General features: G+C 49.0%; 1 long non-coding RNA gene across 1 annotated transcript; it reads left to right on the plus strand.

The window, feature by feature from the left end:
- The first annotated feature begins 1867 nt into the window (after positions 1-1867).
- On the plus strand, positions 1868-20975 carry LOC137311306 (uncharacterized). Its single transcript, XR_010960293.1, has 3 exons — positions 1868-2258; positions 2576-2706; positions 20918-20975. It is a non-coding gene; the product is annotated as an uncharacterized lncRNA (long non-coding RNA).
- The last annotated feature ends 1871 nt before the right edge of the window (positions 20976-22846 follow it).

Raw genomic sequence — 22846 nt, forward strand, 5'->3', positions numbered from 1 at the left:
GCAGTGTGAATGTGTGTCGCTGAGAGCAGCCTGTGGCGGCAGCAAAAGCCGACTGCACCTGGTATTCCCAGGCGGTCTCCCATCCAAGTACTAACCAGGCCTGACTCTGCTCAGCTTCCGAGATCAGACGTTTTCAGACTAGTGTGGCCGTAGGTGTTTACTAACTGGCTTTCTCTTTACTTAAAGGATTGCAATCCTGTGGCTCATTCTTTTTGTTGGTTTCTCTTTCCTTTTCCTTCCATTTCCCCCATTCCCCACCTTGTTCTCTTCCTCTCTCGGTGTTCAGCCTCCCCCACACAAACGACAAGCCCCATCCTTCCTGGCCTTCCCCTTGCCTCAACCTTCAAAACAGAATTTGCTTCACCGTTCACTCACTCACTCACTCCCTCGCTCACCTCCCTCACTCATTCACTCCCTCGTTCACCACCCTCACTCATTCACTCCCTCGTTCACTCACAAACTCACTCAATTACTCACTCGTTCACTCACTCACTCACTCATTCACTCACTCGTTCACTCACTCACTCACTCATTCACTCACTCACACACTCACTTCCTCGCTCACACTCTCTTACTCACTTGTTCATTCACTCACTCACTCACACACGCACTCGTTTACGCACTCATACTCACTCACTCTCTCACTCACTCACACTCTTACTCACTCACACACTCACTCCCCTCCCACTCACTCCCCTCCCACTCACTCCCCTCCCACTCACTCCCCTCCCACTCACACACTCACTCTCACTCACGCATTCACTCTCACTCTCACTCACTCACACTCGCTCACACTCATGCACTGTCTCTCACGCTCACGCACTCACTCACTCACATTCACTCACTTACTCACTCACCCTTTCCCTCCTTCCCTCACACTCCCTCCCTCCCTCACAATATTTAAAGATGGGACATCTCCCACCAATAGACACTCGTGCACTTGGTCAGATTTATTTACATGTGAAATACACAAAAGCCAAATGATACAGAAAATATTTCATCAGTGGAATAGTTCACAATAAGATTGGAACCAGTCGAGACGGGATCATTCACCCTGTTTGGATCTGTTTCTTCTACACTTTGATACAGACTGTAGGTTTGTATAAAACAGTCGGGTTTGTCGTTTATTAAATAAGGATTACTCCTCACTTCTCTCTTCATTATCCCACTTTATTCTGATTGTGGAGACTGTTTTGTTCTGATTGGTAAACTGGGTTGAACAGCAGCAATTAAAGCTTTCAGTATTTCCACTGGAGTGATGTGTGAGCTGAGATTTAGTTTCTGTGTAACTGGGTTCGAGGCGATTGACCTTGTTCAAAGCTTCAATATTTACTAACTGGCTTTCTCTTTACTTAAAGGATTGCAATCCTGTGGCTCATTCTTTTTGTTGGTTTCTCTTTCATTTAATGGCTGTTTGAAAGGGCCAGGGTGGATAGGGGGAGTCCCAAAAATCCTGAGCCCAACTCCGCTCGTAACCAAACACGGCCATATTAGTGAGACTGACAATTACAACAACAACTACTTGCATTTATATAGTGCCTTTCATGTGGTAAAACGTCCCAAGATGCTTCACAGGAGCGATTATTAAACAGAATTTGACACCGAGCCACATAAGGAGATATTAGGACAGGTGACCAAAAACTTGGTCAAAGAGGCAGGTTTTAAGAAACGTCTTAAAGGAGGAGAGAGAGAGGCGGAGAGGTTTAGGGAGGGAATTCCAGGGCTTGGGGCCTAGGCAGCTGAAGGCACAGCCGCCAATGGTGGAGCAATTAAAATCGGTCAGAATTGGATAAGCACAGAGATCTGAGACAATTGTAGAGCTGGAGGAGGTTACAGAGATAGGGAGGGGCGAGGCCACGGAGGAATTTGAAAACAAGGATGAGAATTTTAAAATCAAGGTGTTCCGGGAACGAGTGTAGGTCAGTGAGCACAGGGGTGATGGGAGAACGGGACTTGGTGAAAAAGTAAATTGAAGGCGTATGCGAGGGGTAGAAAGCAAGATGAATGGGGCAGGAGGAGAAGGGAGCTGCTGAGCTCAGCGAGCTACACTTCCCTGCACACATCAGCAGAAAATGTGGCCTGCACTTTCCCTGATACATCACCAGTCACTTTCCACCCAAAAGAAGAAAGAGAGAGGAAAAAGAAGCAAAAGAGCACAGAGAAGGGTGCAGGAAGGAAGGAAAACTGAGATGGGCAGAAGAGAAAGGAAAGAGGGGGGAGAGACTGAGCAGCAGCAGCAATGTGAAGACAGCAGACAGGTAACAGAGAGAACCATGTTCTCTGATTTACCACGAGCAATTCTCAGAAACCTACATCATTAATAAATTTATTTTCAAAACTCTGAATTTATCCCTAGCTTGGTATTGGTGCAGCTGAAGAAGTGATGGAAGTTTGTGACAGAATGTGCAGGTTGTTTAAAAACCTCACTACGATCTCTGGGTAGTGATTATTCTCTGGCTGTTATTAGTGTTGCATTTGTTATTTTCAGATGTGCTAGAAGCAGGGAGACACTGGGCAGGCTAGTGTGCTGCCTGAGTCCTTCTGTAAAGCCTGTTATTCATTCTGCTTTTCACAGCGCGTGTTGAATCTGATGGGGAATGAAGTGGTGAAGAAAATCTCTAACTACAGGAAGCTGTTGACCGTGCGCCTCCACCAGCTGACGTACTTGGATGTGGAGATGCCGGTGATGGACTGGGGTGGACAAATGTAAGGAATCTTACAACACCAGGTTATAGTCCAACAGTTTTATTTGAAAATCACAAGCTTTCAGAGCTTACCTCCCTCATCAGGTGAGTGAGTGAAGCATATCTTATATTAGGCTGGGAGGCGATCACAGCAATCAAAGGTGTCGTTGGTGTTCAGACAGGTTAGCCACGGAAAACATTACATCCCAGTGTACTGAATACACAGTGGGTCAGATTACACAGACAGATAGAGAAAGAGACCCGAAAGGCAGAGAGAGAGAAAATGTCCAGTTGTATTAAAAACAGATAACTTTTTTTTCCCGCTGGTGGGGTAACGTGTAGCGTGACATGAACCCAAGATCCCGGTTGAGGCCGTCCTCATGGGTGCGGAACTTGGCTATCAATTTCTGCTCGACGATTTTGCGTTGTCGTGTGTCTCGAAGGCCGCCTTGGAGAACGCTTACCCGAAGATCGGTGGCTGAATGTCGCTGACTGCTGAAGTGTTCCCCGACTGGGAGGGAACCCTCCTGTCTGGCGATTGTTGGGCGGTGTCCGTTCATCCGTTGTCGCAGCGTCTGCATGGTCTCGCCAATGTACCATGCTCCGGGGCATCCTTTCCTGCAACGTATGAGGTAGACAACGTTGGCCGAATCACAGGAGTATGAACCATGCACCTGGTGGGTGGTGTCCTCTCGTGTGATGGTGGTATCTGTGTCGATGATCTGGCATGTCTTGCAGAGGTTACCGTGGCAGGGTTGTGTGGTGTCGTGGACGCTGTTCTCCTGAAAGCTGGGTAATTTGCTGCGAACAATGGTTTGTTTGAGGTTGGGTGGCTGTTTGAAGGCGAGTAGTGGAGGTGTGGGGATGGCCTTAGCGAGGTGTTCGTCGTCATCGATGACATGTTGAAGGCTGCGGAGAACATGACGTAGTTTCTCTGCTCTGCTCTGTACTGGACGACGAAGGGTACTCTGTTGGTTGTGTCCCGTGTTTGTCTTCTGAGGAGGTCTATACGATTCTTCGCTGTGGCTCGTCGGAACTGTCGATCGACGAGTCGAGCGTCATATCCCGTTCTTACGAGGGCATCTTTCAGCGTCTGTAGGTGTCCATCGCGTTCCTCCTCGTCTGAGCAGATCCTGTGTATTCGCAGGGCCTGTCCATACGGGATGGCCTCTTTGACGTGGTTAGGGTGGAAGCTGGAAAAGTGGAGCATCGTGAGGTTGTCCGTGGGCTTGCGGTAGAGTGAGGTGCTGAGGTGCCCGTCTTTGATGGAGATTCGTGTGTCCAAGAAAGAAACCGATTCTGAGGAGTAGTCCATGGTGAGCTTGATGGTGGGATGGAACTTGTTGATGTTATCGTGTAGTCTCTTTAGTGATTCCTCACCGTGGGTCCATAGGAAGAAAATGTCGTCGATGTATCTGGTGTATAGCGTTGGTTGGAGGTCCTGTGCAGTGAAGAAGTCCTGCTCGAACTTGTGCATGAAAATGTTGGCGTATTGGGGTGCGAATTTGGTCCCCATGGCTGTTCCGTGTGTTTGGGTAAAGAACTGGTTATCGAAGGTGAAGACATTGTGATCCAGGATGAAGCGGATGAGTTGTAGGATGGCTTCCGGAGATTGGCTGTTGTTGGTGTTGAGTATTGATGCTGTCGCAGCGATGCCGTCATCGTGGGGGATACTGGTGTAGAGTGCCGAGACGTCCATCGTGGTGAGAAGTGTTCCTGGTTCAACAGGTCCGTGGGTACTGAGTTTTTGTAGGAAGTCTGCAGTGTCGCGACAGAAGCTGGGGGTTCCCTGCACGATGGGTTTCAGGATGCCCTCGATGTATCCAGAGAGGTTCTCACACAGGGTTCCGTTGCCTGATACGATGGGACGTCCGGGTGTGTTGGCTTTGTGTATCTTTGGGAGGCAGTAGAAGTCTCCCACACGGGGAGTACGTGGGATGAGAGTGCGTAGGATGCTTTGAAGGTCTGGATCGAAGGTCTTGATCAGTTTGTTGAGCTGGTGGGTGTGTTCTTTGGTCGGGTCTGCGGGTAACCGTCTGTAGTGTTCCTGGTTGTCCAGTTGTCGGTATGCTTCTTTGCAATAGTCCGTTCTGTTCTGTATGACGATGGCTCCTCCTTTGTCCGCTGGTTTGATGACGATGTTGCGGTTGGTCTTGAGAGCGTTGATGGCATTGCGTTGTGCTCGGGTGACATTCTGGACTGTCTTGTGAGTGCAGCTGATGAATCTGGCATTGACACATTTCCTGACAGCTTTAGCACACATGTCAAGCTTAGGGCAGCGACCCTCCGGAGCAGTCCAGTTTGACTCTTTCTTCTTCGGTTGCTGTACCGCGGATCCCTCTGTCTGCTGTTCCGGATTGTTGATTGTATCATTGGGTTCGCTGCTGAAATCGTGGGATTTCTGGAAGAATTCCCGGAGCCTCATTCACGGATGACAGACCAGTCTTTCCCAAAGACAGGTACGTGACTGAGCAGCTCTCTGGCCAGAGAAAGCCGCGTGTTCGCTGCAGGACGACATCTGCCACCAATAGAGAGCAGCTGTCTGTTCTTTCATGTCGAAAGAGTTACCCATTGGGCAGGCCGGTGAGGAGCCCATTGCTGTATAAATGTAGTGGGGAGATGAGGCATCGGTATCTTTAGCCCACTAATTCCCAGAACTTCCCAGAGTTCATCATTTCCTCGCAAGGCCATTCAATCATATAATGCTGCAGCACAAAAACAAGCCGATCAACCCAGTGAGCCTGTCTTGGCCTTTTCCTTCACAGGAGCCCCATTCTCCAACTCACTCCCCATACCCTTTAATATCCCACCCAGTCGAATCCCACCCTCCTGCTCACTCCCCATACCCTTTAATATCCCACCCAGTCGAATCCCACCCTCCTGCTCCCTCCCCATACACTTTAATATCCCAACCAGTCTAATTCCACTCTCCTGCTCACTCCCCATACCCTTTAATATCCCACCCTGTCTAATCTCACTCTCCTGCTCGCTCCCCATACCCTTTAATATCCCACCCAGTCTAATCCACCTACCCTGCACACTCCCAATCCCCTTCAATATCCCACCCAATCCAATCCCACTCTCCTGCTCTATCCCAATACCCTTTAATATCCCACCCAGTCTAATCCCACTCTCCCCCTCACTCCCCATACCCTTTCATATCCCACCCAGTCTAATCCCACCCTCCTGCTCACTCCCCATACCCTTTAATATCCCACCCAGTCTAATCTCACCCTCCTGCTCACTCCCCATACCCTTTAATATCCCACCCAGTCTTATCCCCCTCTCCTGCACACTCCCAATACCCTTTAATAACCCACCCAATTCAATCCCACTCTCCTGCTCTATCCCAAAACCCTTTAATATCTCACCCAGTCTAATCCCACTCTCCCCCTCACTCCCCATACCCTTTAATATCCCACCCAGTCTAATCCCATTCTCCTGCTCACTCCCCATACCCTTAAATATCCCACCCAGTCTAATCCCACCCTCCTGCTCACTCCCCATACCCTTCAATATCCGACCCAGTCTAATCCCACTCTCCTGCTCTATCCCAATACCCTTTAAGGGAAGTCTAGATTAAACTGCATTTATTTCAATGCAAGAAGTCTGATGGGCAAGGCAGATGAACTCAGGGCATGGATGGGTACATGGGACTGGGATGTTCTTGCTATTACTGAAACATGGCTAAGGGAGGGGCAGGACTGGCAGCTCAATGTTCCAGGGTACAGATGCTATAGGAAAGATAGAGCAGGAGGTAAGAGAGGAGGGGGAGTTGCGTTCTTGATTAGGGAGAACATCACGGCAGTAGTGAGAGGGGATATATCCGAGGGTTCGCCCACTGAGTCCATATGGGTAGAACTGAAAAATAAGAAGGGAGAGATCACTTTGATAGGATTGTACTACAGACCCCCAAATAGTCAACGGGAAATTGAGGAGCAAATATGTAAGGAGATTACAGACAGCTGCAAGAAAAATAGGGTGGTAATAGTAGGGGACTTTAACTTTCCCAACATTGACTGGGACAGCCATAGCATTAGGGGCTTGGATGGAGAGAAATTTGTTGAGTGTATTCAGGAGGAATTTCTCATTCAGTATGTGGATGGCCCGACTAGAGAGGGGGCAAAACTTGACCTCCTCTTGGGAAATAAGGAAGGGCAGGTGACAGAAGTGTTGGTGAGGGATCACTTTGGGACCAGTGATCATAATTCCATTAGTTTTAAGATAGCTATGGAGAAGGATAGGTCTGGCCCAAAAGTTAAAATTCTAAATTGGGGAAAGGCCAATTTTGATGGTATTAGACAGGAACTTTCAGAAGTTGATTGGGAGAGTCTGTTGGCAGGCAAAGGGACGTCTGGTAAGTGGGAGGCTTTCAAAAGTGTGTTAACCAGGGTTCAGGGTAAGCACATTCCTTATAAAGTGAAGGGCAAGGCTGGTAGAAGTAGGGAACCTTGGATGACTCGGGAGATTGAGGCACTAGTCAAAAAGAAGAAGGAGGCATATGACATGCATAGGCAGCTGGGATCAAGTGGATCCCTTGAAGAGTATAGAGATTGCCGGAGTAGAGTTAAGAGAGAAATCAGGAGGGCAAAAAGGGGATATGAGATTGCTTTGGCAGATCAGGCAAAGGTGAATCCAAAGAGCTTCTACAAATACATAAAGGGCAAAAGGGTAACTAGGGAGAGAGTAGGGCCTCTTAAGGATCAACAAGGTCATCTATGTGCGGAACCACAAGAGATGGGTGAGATCCTGAATGAATATTTCACATCGGTATTTACGGTTGAGAAAGGCATGGATGTTAGGGAACTTGGGGAAATAAATAGTGATGTCTTGAGGAGTGTACATATTACAGAGAGGGAGGTGCTGGAAGTCTTAACGCGCATCAAGGTAGATAAATCTCCGGGACCTGATGAAATGTATCCCAGGACGTTATGGGAGGTTAGGGAGGAAATTGCGGGTCCCCTAGCAGAGATATTTGAATCATCCACCGCTATAGGTGAGGTGCCTGAAGATTGGAGGGTAGCAAATGTTGTGCCTTTGTTTAAGAAGGGCGGCAGGGAAAAGCCTGGGAACTACAGACCAGTGAGCCTGACATCTGTAGTGGGTAAGTTGTTAGAGGGTATTCTGAGGGACAGGATCTACAGGCATTTGGAGAGGCAGGGACTAATTAGGAACAGTCAGCATGGTTTTGTGAGAGGAAAATCATGTCTCACGAATTTGATTGAGTTTTTTGAAGGGGTAACCAAGAAGATAGATGAGGGCTGTGCAGTAGACGTGGTCTACATGGACTTCAGCAAAGCATTTGACAAGGTACCGCATGGTAGGTTGTTACATAAGGTTAAATCTCATGGGATCCAAGGTGAGGTAGCCAATTGGATACAAAATTGGCTTGACGACAGAAGACAGAGGGTGGTTGTCGAGGGTTGTTTTTCAAACTGGATGCCTGTGTCCAGCGGTGTGCCTCAGGGATCGGTGCTGGGTCCGCTGTTATTTGTTATTTATATTAATGATTTGGATGAGAATTTAGGAGGCATGGTTAGTAAGTTTGCAGATGACACCAAGATTGGTGGCATTGTGGACAGTGAAGAAGGTTATCTAGGATTGCAACGGGATCTTGATAAATTGGGCCAGTGGGCCGATGAATGGCAGATGGAGTTTAATTTAGATAAATGTGAGGTGATGCATTTTGGTAGATCGAATCGGGCCAGGACCTACTCCGTTAATGGTAGGGCGTTGGGGAGAGTTATAGAACAAAGAGATCGAGGAGTACAGATTCATAGCTCCTTGAAAGTGGAGTCACAGGTGGATAGGGTGGTGAAGAAGGCATTCAGCATGCTTGGTTTCATTGGTCAGAACATTGAATGCAGGAGTTGGGATGTCTTGTTGAAGTTGTACAGGGCATTGGTGAGGCCACACTTGGAGTACTGTGTACAGTTCTGGTCACCCTATTATAGAAAGGATATTATTAAACTAGAAAGAGTGCAGAAAAGATTTACTAGGATGCTACCGGGACTTGATGGTTTGACTTACAGGGAGAGGTTAGACAGACTGGGACTTTATTCCCTGGAGAGTAGGAGGTTAAGGGGTGATCTTATAGAAGTCTATAAAATAATGAGGGGCATAGATAAGGTCGATAGTCAAAATCTTTTCCCAAAGGTAGGGGAGTCTATAACGAGGGGGCACAGATTTAAGGTGAGAGGGGAGAGATACAAAAGGGTCCAGAGGGGCAATTTTTTCACTCAAAGGGTGGTGAGTGTCTGGAACGAGCTGCCAGAGGCAGTAGTAGAGGCGGGTACAATTTTGTCTTTTAAAAAGCATTTGGACAGTTACATGGGGAAGATGGGTATCGAGGGATATGGGCCAAGTGCAGGCAATTGGGACTAGCTTAGTGGTATAAACTGGGCGACATGGACATGTTGGGCCGAAGGGCCTGTTTCCATGTTGTAACTTCTATGATTCTATGATTCTAATATCCCACCCTCCTGCTCACTCCCCATACCCTTTAATATACCACCAGACTAATCCCACCCTCCTGCTCTATCCCAATACCCTTTAATATCCCACCCAATCGAATCTCACCCTCCTGCTCACTCCCCATACCCTTTAATATCCCACCCAGTCTAATCCCACTCTCCTGCTCACTCCCCGTACCCTTTAATATCCCACCCAGTCTAATCCCTCCCTCCTGCTCACTCCCCACACCCTTTAATATCCCACCGAGTCTGATCCCACTCTCCTGCTCACTCCCCGTACCCTTTAATATCCCACCCAGTCTAATCCCTCCCTCCTGCTCACTCCCCACACCCTTTAATATCCCACCCAGTCTGATCCCACTCTCCTGCTCACTCCCCATACCCTTTAATATCCCACCCAGTCGAATCCCACCCTCCTGCTCACTCCCCATACCTTTTAATATCCCACCAGACTCATCCCACCCTCCTGCTCACTCCCAATATCCTTTAATATCCCACCCAGTCTAATCCCACCCTCCTGCTCACTCCCAATACCCTTTAATATCCCACCCAGTCTAATCCCACTCTCCTGCTCACTCCCCGTACCCTTTAATATCCCACCCAGTCGAATCCCACCCTCCTGCTCACTCCCCATGCCCTTTAATATCCCACCAGTCTAATCCCACTCTCCCCCTCACTCCCCATACCCTTTAATATCCCACCCAGTCGAATCCCACCCTCCTGCTCACTCCCCATGCCCTTTAATATCCCACCAGTCTAATCCCACTCTCCTGCTCACTCCCCATACCCTTTAATATCCCACCCAGACTAATTGCACCCTCCTGCTCACTCCCCGTACCCTTTAATATCCCACCCAGACTAATCCCACCCTCCTGCTCACTCCCAATACCCTTTAATATCCCACCCAGTCTAATCTCACCCTCCTGCTCACTCCCCATACCCTTTAATATCCCACCCAGTCTAATCCCACCCTCCTGCTCACTCCCAATACCCTTTAATATCCCACCCAGTCGAATCCCACTCTCCTGCTCACTCCCCATACCCTTTAATATCCCACCCAGTCGAATCCCACCCTCCTGCTCACTCCCAATACCCTTTAATATCCCACCAGACTCAACCCACCCTCCTGCTCACTCCCCATACCCTTTAATATCCCACCCAATCTCATCCCACCCTCCTGCTCACTCCCCATACCCTTTAATATCCCACCCAGTCTAATCCCACTCTCCTGCTCACTCCCCATACCCTTTAATATCCCACCCAGTCTAATCCCACAGTCCTGCTCAATCCCCAGACCCTTCAATATACCACCCAGTCTAATTCCCCTCTCCTGCTCACTCCCCATACCCTTTAATATCCCACCCAGTCGAATCTCACCCTCCTGCTCACTCCCAATACCCTTTAATATCCCACCGAGTCTGATCCCACTCTCCTGCTCACTCCCCATACCCTTTAATATCCCACCAGACTAATCCCACCCTCCTGCTCACTCCCCATACCCATTAATATCCCACCCAGTCTAATCCCACTCTCCTGCTCACTCCCCATACCCTTTAATATCTCACCCAGTCCAATCCCACTCTCCTGCTCACTCCCCATACCCTTTAATATCCCACCCATTCGAATCCCACTCTCCGCCTCACTCCCCATACCCTTTAATATCCCACCCAGTCTAATCCCACTCTCCGCCTCACTCCCCGTACCCTTTAATATCCCACCCAGTCTAATCCCACTCTCCTGCTCACTCCCCATACCCTTTAATATCCCACCCAGTCTAATCCCACTCTCCCCTCACTCCCCGTACCCTTTAATATCCCACCCAGTCTAATCCCACTCTCCTGCTCACTCCCCATACCCTTTAATATCCCACCCAGTCTAATCCCCCTCTCCTGCTCACTCCCCGTACCCTTTAATATCCCACCCAGTCGAATCCCACCCTCCTGCTAACTCCCAATACCCTTTAATATCCCACCCAGTCGAATCCCACCCTCCTGCTAACTCCCAATACCCTTTAATATCCCACCCAGTCGAATCCCACCCTCCTGCTCACTCCCCATACCCTTTAATATCCCACCAGTCCAAAATCACCCTCCTGCTCACTCCCCATACCCTTTAATATTCCACCGAGTCTAATCCCACTCTCCTGCTCACTCCCCATACCCTTTAATATCCCACCAGACTCAACCCACCCTCCTGCTCAATCCCAATATCCTTTAATATCCCACCCAGTCGAATCCCACCCTCCTGCTCTCTCCCAAAACCCTTTAATATCGCACCCAGTCGAATCCCACCCTCCTGCTCACTCCCCATACCATTTAATATCCCACCCAGTCGAATCCCACCCTCCTGCTCACTCCCAATACACTTCAATTTCCAACCCAGTCTAATCCCACACTCGTGCTCACTCCCCATACCCTTTAATATACCACCCAGTCGAATCCCACCCTCCTGCACACGCCCCATACCCTTCAATATCCCACCTAGTCTAATCTCACCCTCCTGCTCACTCCCCATACCCTTTAATATCCCACCCAGTCTAATCCCACACTCGTGCTCACTCCCCATACCCTTTAATATCCCACCAGACTCATCCCACCCTCCTGCTCACTCCCAATACCCTTTAATATCCCACCCAGTCGAATCCCACCCTCCTGCTCACTCCCCATACCCTTTAATATCCCACCAGTCCAAAATCACCCTCCTGCTCACTCCCCATACCCTTTAATATTCCACCGAGTCTAATCCCACTCTCCTGCTCACTCCCCATACCCTTTAATATCCCACCAGACTCAACCCACCCTCCTGCTCAATCCCAATATCCTTTAATATCCCACCCAGTCGAATCCCACCCTCCTGCTCAATCCCAAAACCCTTTAATATCCCACCCAGTCTCATCCCACCCTCCTGCTCACTCCCAATACACTTTAATTTCCCACCCAGTCTAATCGCACACTCGTGCTCACTCCCCATACCCTTTAATATCCCACCAGACTCATCCCACCCTCCTGCTCACTCCCAATATCCTTTAATATCCCACCCAGTTTAATCCCACCCTCCTGCTCAATCCCCATACCCTTTAATATCCCACCCAGTCGAATCCCACCCTCCTGCACACGCCCCATACCCTTCAATATCCCACCTCGTCTAATCCCACCCTCCTGCTCACTCCCCATACCCTTTAATATCCCACCAGTCCAAAATCACCCTCCTGCTCACTCCCCATACCCTTTAATATTCCACCGAGTCTAATCCCACTCTCCTGCTCACTCCCCATACCCTTTAATATCCCACCAGACTCAACCCACCCTCCTGCTCAATCCCAATATCCTTTAATATCCCACCCAGTCGAATCCCACCCTCCTGCTCTCTCCCAAAACCCTTTAATATCCCACCCAGTCGAATCCCACCCTCCTGCTCACTCCCAATACCATTTAATATCCCACCCAGTCTGATCCCACCCTCCTGCTCAATCCCCATACCCTTCAATATCTCACCCAGTCGAATCCCACTCTCCAGCTCACTCCCCATACCCTTTAATATCCCACCAGTCTAATCCCATTCTCCCCCTCACTCCCCATACCCTTTAATATGCCACCCAGTCTAATCCCACTCTCCCCCTCACTCCCCGTACCCTTTAATATCCCACCCAGTCTGATCCCACTCTCCCCCTCACTCCCCATACCCTTTAATATCCCACCCAGTCGAATCCCACCCTCCTGCACACGCCCCATACCCTTCAATATCCCACCCAGTCTAATCCCACTCTCCTGCTCACTCCCCATACCCTTCAATATCTCACCCAGTCTAATCCCACTCTCCTGCTCACTCCCCATACCCTTTAATATCCCACCCAGTCTGAGACCATTCTCCCCCTCACTCCCCATACCCTTTAATATCCCACCCAGTCTAATTCCACCCTCCTGCTCACTCCCAATACCCTTTAATATCTCACCCAGTCGAATCCCACTCTCCAGCTCACTCCCCATACCCTTTAATATCCCACCAGTCTAATCCCATTCTCCCCCTCACTCCCCATACCCTTTAATATGCCACCCAGTCTAATCCCACTCTCCCCCTCACTCCCCGTACCCTTTAATATCCCATCCAATCTCATCCCACTCTCCTGCTCACTCCCCATATCCTTCAATATCTCACCCAGTCGAATCCCACCCTCCTGCTCACTCCCCATACCCTTTAATATCCCAACCAATCTAATCCCACTCTCCTGCTCTATCCCAATACCCTTTAATATCCCACCAGACTAATCCCACCCTCCTGCTCACTCCCAATACCCTTTAATATCCCACCCAATCTAATTCCACCCTCCTGCTCACTCCCAATACCCTTTAATATCCCACCCAGTCTAATCCCACTCTCCTGCTCACTCCCCATACCCTTTAATATCCCACCCAGTCTAATTCCACCCTCCTGCTCACTCCCAATACCCTTTAATATCCCACCCAGTCTAATCCCACTCTCCTGCTCACTCCCCATACCCTTTAATATCCCACCCAGTCTAATCCCACTCTCCTGCTCACTCCCCGTACCCTTTAATATCCCACCCAGTCTAATCCCACTCTCCTGCTCACTCCCCATACCCTTTAATATCCCACCCAGTCTAATCCCACAGTCCTGCTCAATCCCCAGACCCTTCATTATCCCACCCAGTCTAATCCCCCTCTCCTGCTCACTCCCCGTACCCTTTAATATCCCACCCAGTCGAATCCACCCTCCTGCTCACTCCCAATACCCTTTAATATCCCACCCAGTCGAATCCCACCCTCCTGCTCACTCCCCATACCCTTTAATATCCCACCCAGTCTAATCCCACCCTCCTGATCACGCCCCATACCCTTTAATATCCCACCCAGTCTAATCCCACCCTCCTGCTCACTCCCCATACCCTTTAATATCCCACCAGTCCAAAATCACCCTCCTGCTCACTCCCCATACCCTTTAATATTCCACCGAGTCTAATCCCACTCTCCTGCTCACTCCCCATACCCTTTCATATCCCACCAGACTCAACCCACCCTCCTGCTCAATCCCAATATCCTTTAATATCCCACCCAGTCGAATCCCACCCTCCTGCTCACTCCCAATACCATTTAATATCCCACCCAGTCTAATCCCACACTCGTGCTCACTCCCCATACCCTTTAATATCCCACCAGACTCATCCCACCCTCCTGCTCACTCCCAATATCCTTTAATATCCCACCCAGTTTAATCCCACCCTCCTGCTCAATCCCCATACCCTTTAATATCCCACCCAGTCTAATCCCACTCTCCCCTCACTCCCCATACCCTTTAATATCCCACCCAGTCTAATCCCATTCTCCCCCTCACTCCCAATACCCTTTAATATCCCACCCAGTCTAATCCCACCCTCCTGCTCACTCCCCATACCCTTCAATATCTCACCCAGTCTCATCCCACCCTCCTGCTCACTCCCCATACCCTTTAATATCCCACCCACTCTAATCCCACTCTCCCCCTCACTCCCCGTACCCTTTAATATCCCACCCACTCTAATCCCACTCTCCCCCTCACTCCCCTTACCCTTTAATATCCCACCCAGTCTAATCCCACCCTCCTGCTCACTCCCCATACCCTTTAATATCCCACCCAGTCTAATCCCACTCTCCTGCTCTATCCCAATACCCTTTAATATCCCACCAGACTAATCCCACCCTCCTGCTCACTCCCAATACCCTTTAATATCCCACCCAGTCTCATCCCACTCTCCTGCTCACTCCCCATACCCTTTAATATCCCACCCAGTCTAATCCCACGCTCCTGCTCACTCCCCATACCCTTAAATATCCCACCCAGTCCAATCCCACTCTCAGGCTCACTCCCCATACCCTTAAATATCCCACCCAGTCTAATCCCTCTCTCAGGCTCACTCCCCATACCCTTTAATATCCCACCCAGTCTAATCCCACTCTCAGGCTCACTCCCATTACCCTTAAATATCCCACCCAGTCTAATCCCACTCTCAGGCTCACTCCCCATACCCTTAAATATCCCACCCAGTCTAATCCCACTCTCAGGCTCACTCCCCACACCCTTCAATATCCCACCCAGTCTAATCTCACCCTCCTGCTCACTCCCCATACCCTTTAATATCCCACCCAGTCGAATCCCACTCTCCCCCTCACTCCCAATACCCTTTAATATCCCACCCAGTCTAATCCCACTCTCCTGCTCACTCCCCACACCCTTTAATATCCCACCCAGTCTAATCCCACTCTCCTGCTCACTCCCCATGAACTTTAAAATCCCACCCAATCTAATCCCACCCTCCTGCTCACTCCCCATACCCTTCAATATCCCACCCAATCTAATCCCACTCTCCTGCTCACTCCCCGTACCCTTTAATATACCACCCAGTCGAATCCCACCCTCCTGCTCACTCCCCATACCCTTTAATATACCACCCAGTCGAATCCCACCCTCCTGCTCACTCCCCATACCCTTCAATATCCCACCCAGTCGAATCCCACCTTCCTGCTCACTCCCAAAACCCTTTAATATCCCACCCAGTCTAATCCCACCCTCCTGCTCACTCCCAATACCCTTTAATATCCCACCCAGTCTAATCCCACTCTCCCCCTCACTCCCCACACCCTTTAATATCCCACCCAGTCTAATCCCACTCTCGTGCTCACTCCCCATACCCTTTAATATCCCACCAGACTAATCCCACCCTCCTGCTCACTCCCCATACCCTTTAATATCCCACCCAGTCTCATCCCACCCTCCTGCTCACTCCCCACACCATTTGATAGACCACCCAGTCTAATCCCACCCTCCTGCTCACTCCCCATACCCTTTAATATTCCACCCAGTCGAATCCCACCCTCCTGCTAACTCCCAATACCCTTTAATATTCCACCCAGTCGAATCCCACCCTCCTGCTCACACCCCATACAATTTAATATCCCACCCAGTCTCATCCCACTCTCCTGCTCACTCCCAATGCCCTTCAATATCCCACCCAGTCGAATCCCACCCTCCTGCTCACTCCCAATACCCTTTAATATCCCACCCAGTCTAATCCCACCCTCCTGCTCACTCCCCATACCCTTTAATATCCCACCCAGTCTAATCCCTCTCTCCTGCTCACTCCCCATACCCTTTAATATCCCATCCAGTCTAATCCCACTCTCCTGCTCACTCCCCATACCCTTTAATATCCCACCAGTCTAATCCCATTCTCCCCCTCACTCCCCGTACCCTTTAATATTCCACCCAGATTAATCCCACTCTCCTGCTCACTCCCCATACCCTTTAATATCCCACCCAGTCTAATCCCACCCTCCTGCTCACTCCCCATACCCTTTAATATCCCACCCAGTCTAATCCCACCCTCCTGCTCACTCCCATACCCTTCAATATCCCACCCAGTCGAATCCCATTCTCCCCCTCACTCCCCATACCCTTTAATATAGAATCATAGAATCATAGAAGTTACAACATGGAAACAGGCCCTTCGGCCCAACATGTCCATGTCGCCCAGTTTATACCACTAAGCTAGTCCCAATTGCCTGCACTTGGCCCATATCCCTCCATACCCATCTTCCCCATGTAACTGTCCAAATGCTTTTTAAAAGACAAAATTGTACCCGCCTCTACTACTGCCTCTGGCAGCTCGTTCCAGACACTCACCACCCTTTGAGTGAAAAAATTGCCCCTCTGGACCCTTTTGTATCTCTCCCCTCTCACCTTAAATCTATGCCCCCTCGTTATAGACTCCCCTACCTTTGGGAAAAGATTTTAACTATCGACCTTATCTGTGCCCCTCATTATTTTATAGACTTCTATAAGATCACCCCTTAACCTCCAACTCTCCAGGGAAAAAAGTCCCAGTCTGTCTAACCTCTCCCTGTAAGTCAAACCATCAAGTCCCGGTAGCATCCTAGTAAATCTTTTCTGCACTCTTTCTAGTTTAATAATATCCTTTCTATAATAGGGTGACCAGAACTGTACACAGTACTCCAAGTGTGGCCTCACCAATGCCCTGTACAACTTCAACAAGACATCCCAACTCCTGCATTCAATGTTCTGACCAATGAAACCAAGCATGCTGAATGCCTTCTTCACCACCCTATCCACCTGTGACTCCACTTTCAAGGAGCTATGAATCTGTACTCCTCGATCTCTTTGTTCTATAACTCTCCCCAACGCCCTACCATTAACGGAGTAGGTCCTGGCCCGATTCGATCTACCAAAATGCATCACCTCACATTTATCTAAATTAAACTCCATCTGCCATTCATCGGCCCACTGGTCCAATTGATCAAGATCCCGTTGCAATCCTAGATAACCTTCTTCACTGTCCACAATGCCACCAATCTTGGTGTCATCTGCAAACTTACTAACCATGCCTCCTAAATTCTCATCCAAATCATTAATATAAATAACAAATAACAGCGGACCCAGCACCGATCCCTGAGGCACACCGCTGGACACAGGCATCCAGTTTGAAATACAACCCTCCACAACCACCCTCTGTCTTCTGTCGTCAAGCCAATTTTGTATCCAATTGGCTACCTCACCTTGGATCCCATGAGATTTAACCTTATGTAACAACCTACCATGCGGTACCTTGTCAAATGCTTTGCTGAAGTCCATGTAGACCACATCTACTGCACAGCCCTCATCTATCTTCTTGGTTACCCCTTCAAAAAACTCAATCAAATTCGCGAGACATGATTTTCCTCTCACAAAACCATGCTGACTGTTCCTAATCAGTCCCTGCCTCTCCAAATGCCTGTAGATCCTGTCCCTCAGAATACCCTCTAACAACTTACCCACTACAGATGTCAGGCTCACCGGTCTGTAGTTCCCAGGCTTTTCCCTGCCGCCCTTCTTAAACAAAGGCACAACATTTGCTACCCTCCAATCTTCAGGCACCTCACCTATAGCGGTGGATGATTCAAATATCTCTGCTAGGGGACCTGCAATTTCCTCCCTAACCTCCCATAACGTCCTGGGATACATTTCATCAGGTCCCGGAGATTTATCTACCTTGATGCGCGTTAAGACTTCCAGCACCTCCCTCTCTGTAATATGTACACTCCTCAAGACATCACTATTTATTTCCCCAAGTTCCCTAACATCCATGCCTTTCTCAACCGTAAATACCGATGTGAAATATTCATTCAGGATCTCACCCATCTCTTGTGGTTCCGCACATAGATAACCTTGTTGATCCTTAAGAGGCCCTACTCTCTCCCTCTTTACCCTTTTGCCCTTTATGTATTTGTAGAAGCTCTTTGGATTCACCTTTGCCTGATCTGCCAAAGCAATCTCATATCCCCTTTTTGCCCTCCTGATTTCTCTCTTAACTCTACTCCGGCAATCTCTATACTCTTCAAGGGATCCACTTGATCCCAGCTGCCTATGCATGTCATATGCCTCCTTCTTCTTTTTGACTAGTGCCTCAATCTCCCGAGTCATCCAAGGTTCCCTACTTCTACCAGCCTTGCCCTTCACTTTATAAGGAATGTGCTTACCCTGAACCCTGGTTAACACACTTTTGAAAGCCTCCCACTTACCAGACGTCCCTTTGCCTGCCAACAGACTCTCCCAATCAACTTCTGAAAGTTCCTGTCTAATACCATCAAAATTGGCCTTTCCCCAATTTAGAATTTTAACTTTTGGGCCAGACCTATCCTTCTCCATAGCTATCTTAAAACTAATGGAATTATGATCACTTGTCCCAAAGTGATCCCTCACCAACACTTCTGTCACCTGCCCTTCCTTATTTCCCAAGAGGAGGTCAAGTTTTGCCCCCCAAAAAATTAATTCATTGAATTCAAATTCACCAGCTGCCATGGTGGGATTTGAACTCATGACTCCAGATTTTAGTCCAGGCCTCTGGATTACTGGTCCAGTAACATAACCACTATGCTACCATACCCACTGTTATCCCACACAGTCTAATCCCATTCTCCCGCTCACTCCCCATACCCTTTAATATCCCACCCAATCTCATCCCACTCTCCCCCTCACTCCCAATACCCTTTAATATCCCACCCAGTCTAATCCCACTCTCCGGCTCACTCCCCATCCCCTTTAATATCCCACCCAGTCTAATCCCACTCTCCGGCTCACTCCCCATCCCCTTTAATATCCCACCCAGTCTAATCCCACTCTCCGGCTCACTCCCCATCCCCTTTAATATCCCACCCAGTCTAATCCCACCCTCCTGCTCACTCCCCATACCCTTTAATATCCCACCCAGTCTCATCCCACCCTCCTGCTCGCTCCCCATACCCTTTAATATCCTACTCAGTCTCATCCCCCCCTCCTGCTCACTCCCCATACCCTTTAATATCCCACCCAGTCTAATCCCACCCTCCTGCTCACTCCCCATACCCTTTAATATCCAACCAGTCTCATCCCACCCTCCTGCTCGCTCCCCATACCCTTTAATATCCTACTCAGTCTCATCCCCCCCTCCTGCTCACTCCCCGTACCCTTTAATATCCCACCCAGTCTAATCCCACTCTCCTGCTCACTCCCCGTACCCTTTAATATCCCACCCAGTCTAATCCCACTCTCCTGCTCACTCCCCATACCCTTTAATATTCCACCTAGTCTAATCCCACTCTCCTGCTCACTCCCCAATACCCTTTAATATCCCACCCAGTCTAATCTCACCCTCCTGGTCGTTCAGTCCTGTGATCTGTAGTGGGATGTGATGTTCCACAGGGATTGGTGCTGTGATCACTGTTGTTCGCAATTTACATTTACAATTTCAAAATTTTCGGACAACACCAAATTGTGGGGTGTAGTTAATCCTGAGGAAGAATGTGACAAAATACAAGACGACATTCATAAACTTGCAAAATGTGAATGTAATTTATCAATATTGAAATTCATTTGACAGTGTGAGGTGGTGCATTTTGGTAGGAGGAATCAGGAGGTCACATACTCCTTGGATAATAAGAGTCTAGATGGGATAGAGGAGCAAAGGGATCGAGGGGGACTGATACACAAATCACTAAAAGTAGTAACACAGGTTAATAAGGCCATAAAAAGGCAAATCAAGCACTGGGGTTCATTTCTAGAGGGATAGAATGGAAAAGCAGAGAAGTTATGTTAAACTTGTATCGAACCTTGTTAGACCACACTTGGAGTATTGTGAACAGTTCTGGTCTCCATATTATAGAAAGGATATCGAGACACCGGAGAAGGTGCAAATAAGATTTACTGGATAATACCAGAACTGAGAGGTTATACCTATCAGGAAAGATTGAACAGGCTGGGGCTCTTTGCTCTAGAAAAGAGAAGACCGAGGGGAGACCTGCTCGAGGTCTTTAAGATTATGAAAGGGTTTGATAGGGTGGACGTAGTGAAGATATTTTAACTTGTGGGGGAGACAACGACTAAGGGCCATTAATATAAGATAAGATCGAAATCCAAAGAGGAAATGAGGAGAAATTCTTTGCCCAGAGAGTGGTTAGAATGGGGAACCACAAGGAGTATTTGAGGCGAATGGTATCGATACATTGAAGGGGAATCTGGAGAAACACATGAGGGAGAAAGGAATAGAAGGATATGCTGATAGGGTGAGATGAAATAGGGAGGGAGGAGGCTCGTGGGGAGTATAAACAGTGGTTGGGCCGAATGGCCTGTTTCTGTGTAATTGTGTGTAAATAAATGGAGAATAATGTTCCTATCAGTGAGAATCTGCAGTGATATCCATCAGTATTTAACTGTCTCCATTCCTCCCTCTCACACCAGGTGGGATTGTAACATTCGAATGCTGTGAGAGTTTTAAGACCACTCGTATTCCTCATAAAAGACTTGCAAACTACAAGAGAACAATTGGCTGCTCCACTCCCGCCATTATGTAAGTTTTTAAAGGTATAGATTCGGAGTGTGGTTAAATCTAAGGTTTGGAGTTGGTGTCTGCAATGCTCCAATAATCACATCTCATTCCTCTGTTTCAGTTTTACAAACAAACGTCACGTGGAAATTTGCACCAAAGCGAGTGAGAAATGGGTTCAAACCGCAGTGGAATATCTGGAAAAGAGACTGAAGAATGGAAGGAATGGAGCAAAGAAGTGATTCAAAGCTCAGCACTTTTAAACCATTTCAAATGCCTGAGTGTGGAAGTGGTGTGATATTCTGCTGGGTCAGAGGCAGAATGGAGAAAGTGTTTCAGGACTGGCTCCACAATCCCATTCTCTGATCATTTGTATTTCTCCACTTTATGTGATCATTAATACCAAAGATTCTTGGTGGGAACGAACTTTCCCCGTGTAAACTACAATCGGCAATAGTGATAAAGCAAGATGGTGTAACTGTATAAATGTGTGTCCAAGTTAATAACAAAGACTGGGGGAAGAATGGGACTGAGCGAGGGCAGTTTTCCATCACTGAACATCCCATCTCAAGAAAGATCAGTTGGGTGAAGTTCAGTGAAGATAATCTCTTCCAACATTTAACTGGTGTTTGGTCCCTCCGACCCCCGACTGCACTGGACCAGGGAGCAGAGGGACAAAGCCGCAACACCCACACTCACAACCGGGGGTGCTGAGAGGGGCCAGACATTGGGAGTGGGGCCAGACACTGGGAGTGGGGCCAAACACTGGGAGTGGGGCCAGACACTGGGAGAGGGGCCAGTCAATGGGAGAGGGGAACAGACATTGGGAGAGGGGAACAGACATTGGGAGAGGGGCCAGACATTGGGAGGGGGGCCAGACACTGGGAGTGGGGCCAGACATTGTGAGGGGGAGCAGACATTGGGAGACGGGCCAGACAATGGGAGTGGGTCCAGGAGTGCATGAAGGATCTGACAGGAAGGGCCCTTCTCACCACCAGCCAAGCTAGGTCTTGGTGCTTGTTTGAAAGTTCTGGCGATGAGGCGTTCTGCCAAATGACATTGCCAGTCTGCTTGGGGAACCAACTGACAGGATCCATCGTCTCCTTTTCCCGCAGGGTCTCGAGGACGTTACGTGCGGACCACTTACTGATCGCCTTGTGGTCGCAAGTGTTTTTTTTGCATAAACTTTTCGACGAGGGACAGGTGGGGCGGAACGGTCCAACTGGATGGAGCGTTCCGTGGCAGCGTGGCCAGGCCCATCCTTCACAACACCGGGGATAGGTAGAACCTCAGCACTATAAGATGGAGAGCAGAACTGTTCACAATACTCCGACCATTGTCTAACCAAGGTTCTGCACAGGACCTTCCCTTCGAAATCCGTGCTGACTATTCTTTATTCGATTTTCAGTTTCCACATGTTTTTCTATTCCATCTTTGAGTAAAGATCCCATTACCTTTCCCACCACCGACGTTAAGCTAACTGGTCTATAGTTCCCTGGACTTGTTCTATCTCCCTTTTTAAATATAGGAATCACATGAGCTGTCCACCAGTCCTCTGGCACTATTGCCCTTTCTATATATGGAATAGTGCCTCTGCTATCTCCTCCCTAACTTCTTTTAATAAGCGGTGATACAATCTCCTCCCCTGGTCCCACACAGGACCTTCACTCACTCTCTCCAATCATCACATCTCATTCCTCTGCTTCAGCGCGGGGGGCGACGGGATGTTGGAGGAGCCGGCCCGCGGGGGGTGACGGGATGTTGGAGGAGCCGGCCCGCGGGGGGTGACGGGATGTTGGAGGAGCCGGCCCGCGGGGGGTGACGGGATGTTGGAGGAGCCGGCA

Source organism: Heptranchias perlo, unplaced genomic scaffold (genome assembly GCF_035084215.1).
Source record: "Heptranchias perlo isolate sHepPer1 unplaced genomic scaffold, sHepPer1.hap1 HAP1_SCAFFOLD_324, whole genome shotgun sequence".
Lineage (NCBI taxonomy): Eukaryota > Metazoa > Chordata > Chondrichthyes > Hexanchiformes > Hexanchidae > Heptranchias > Heptranchias perlo.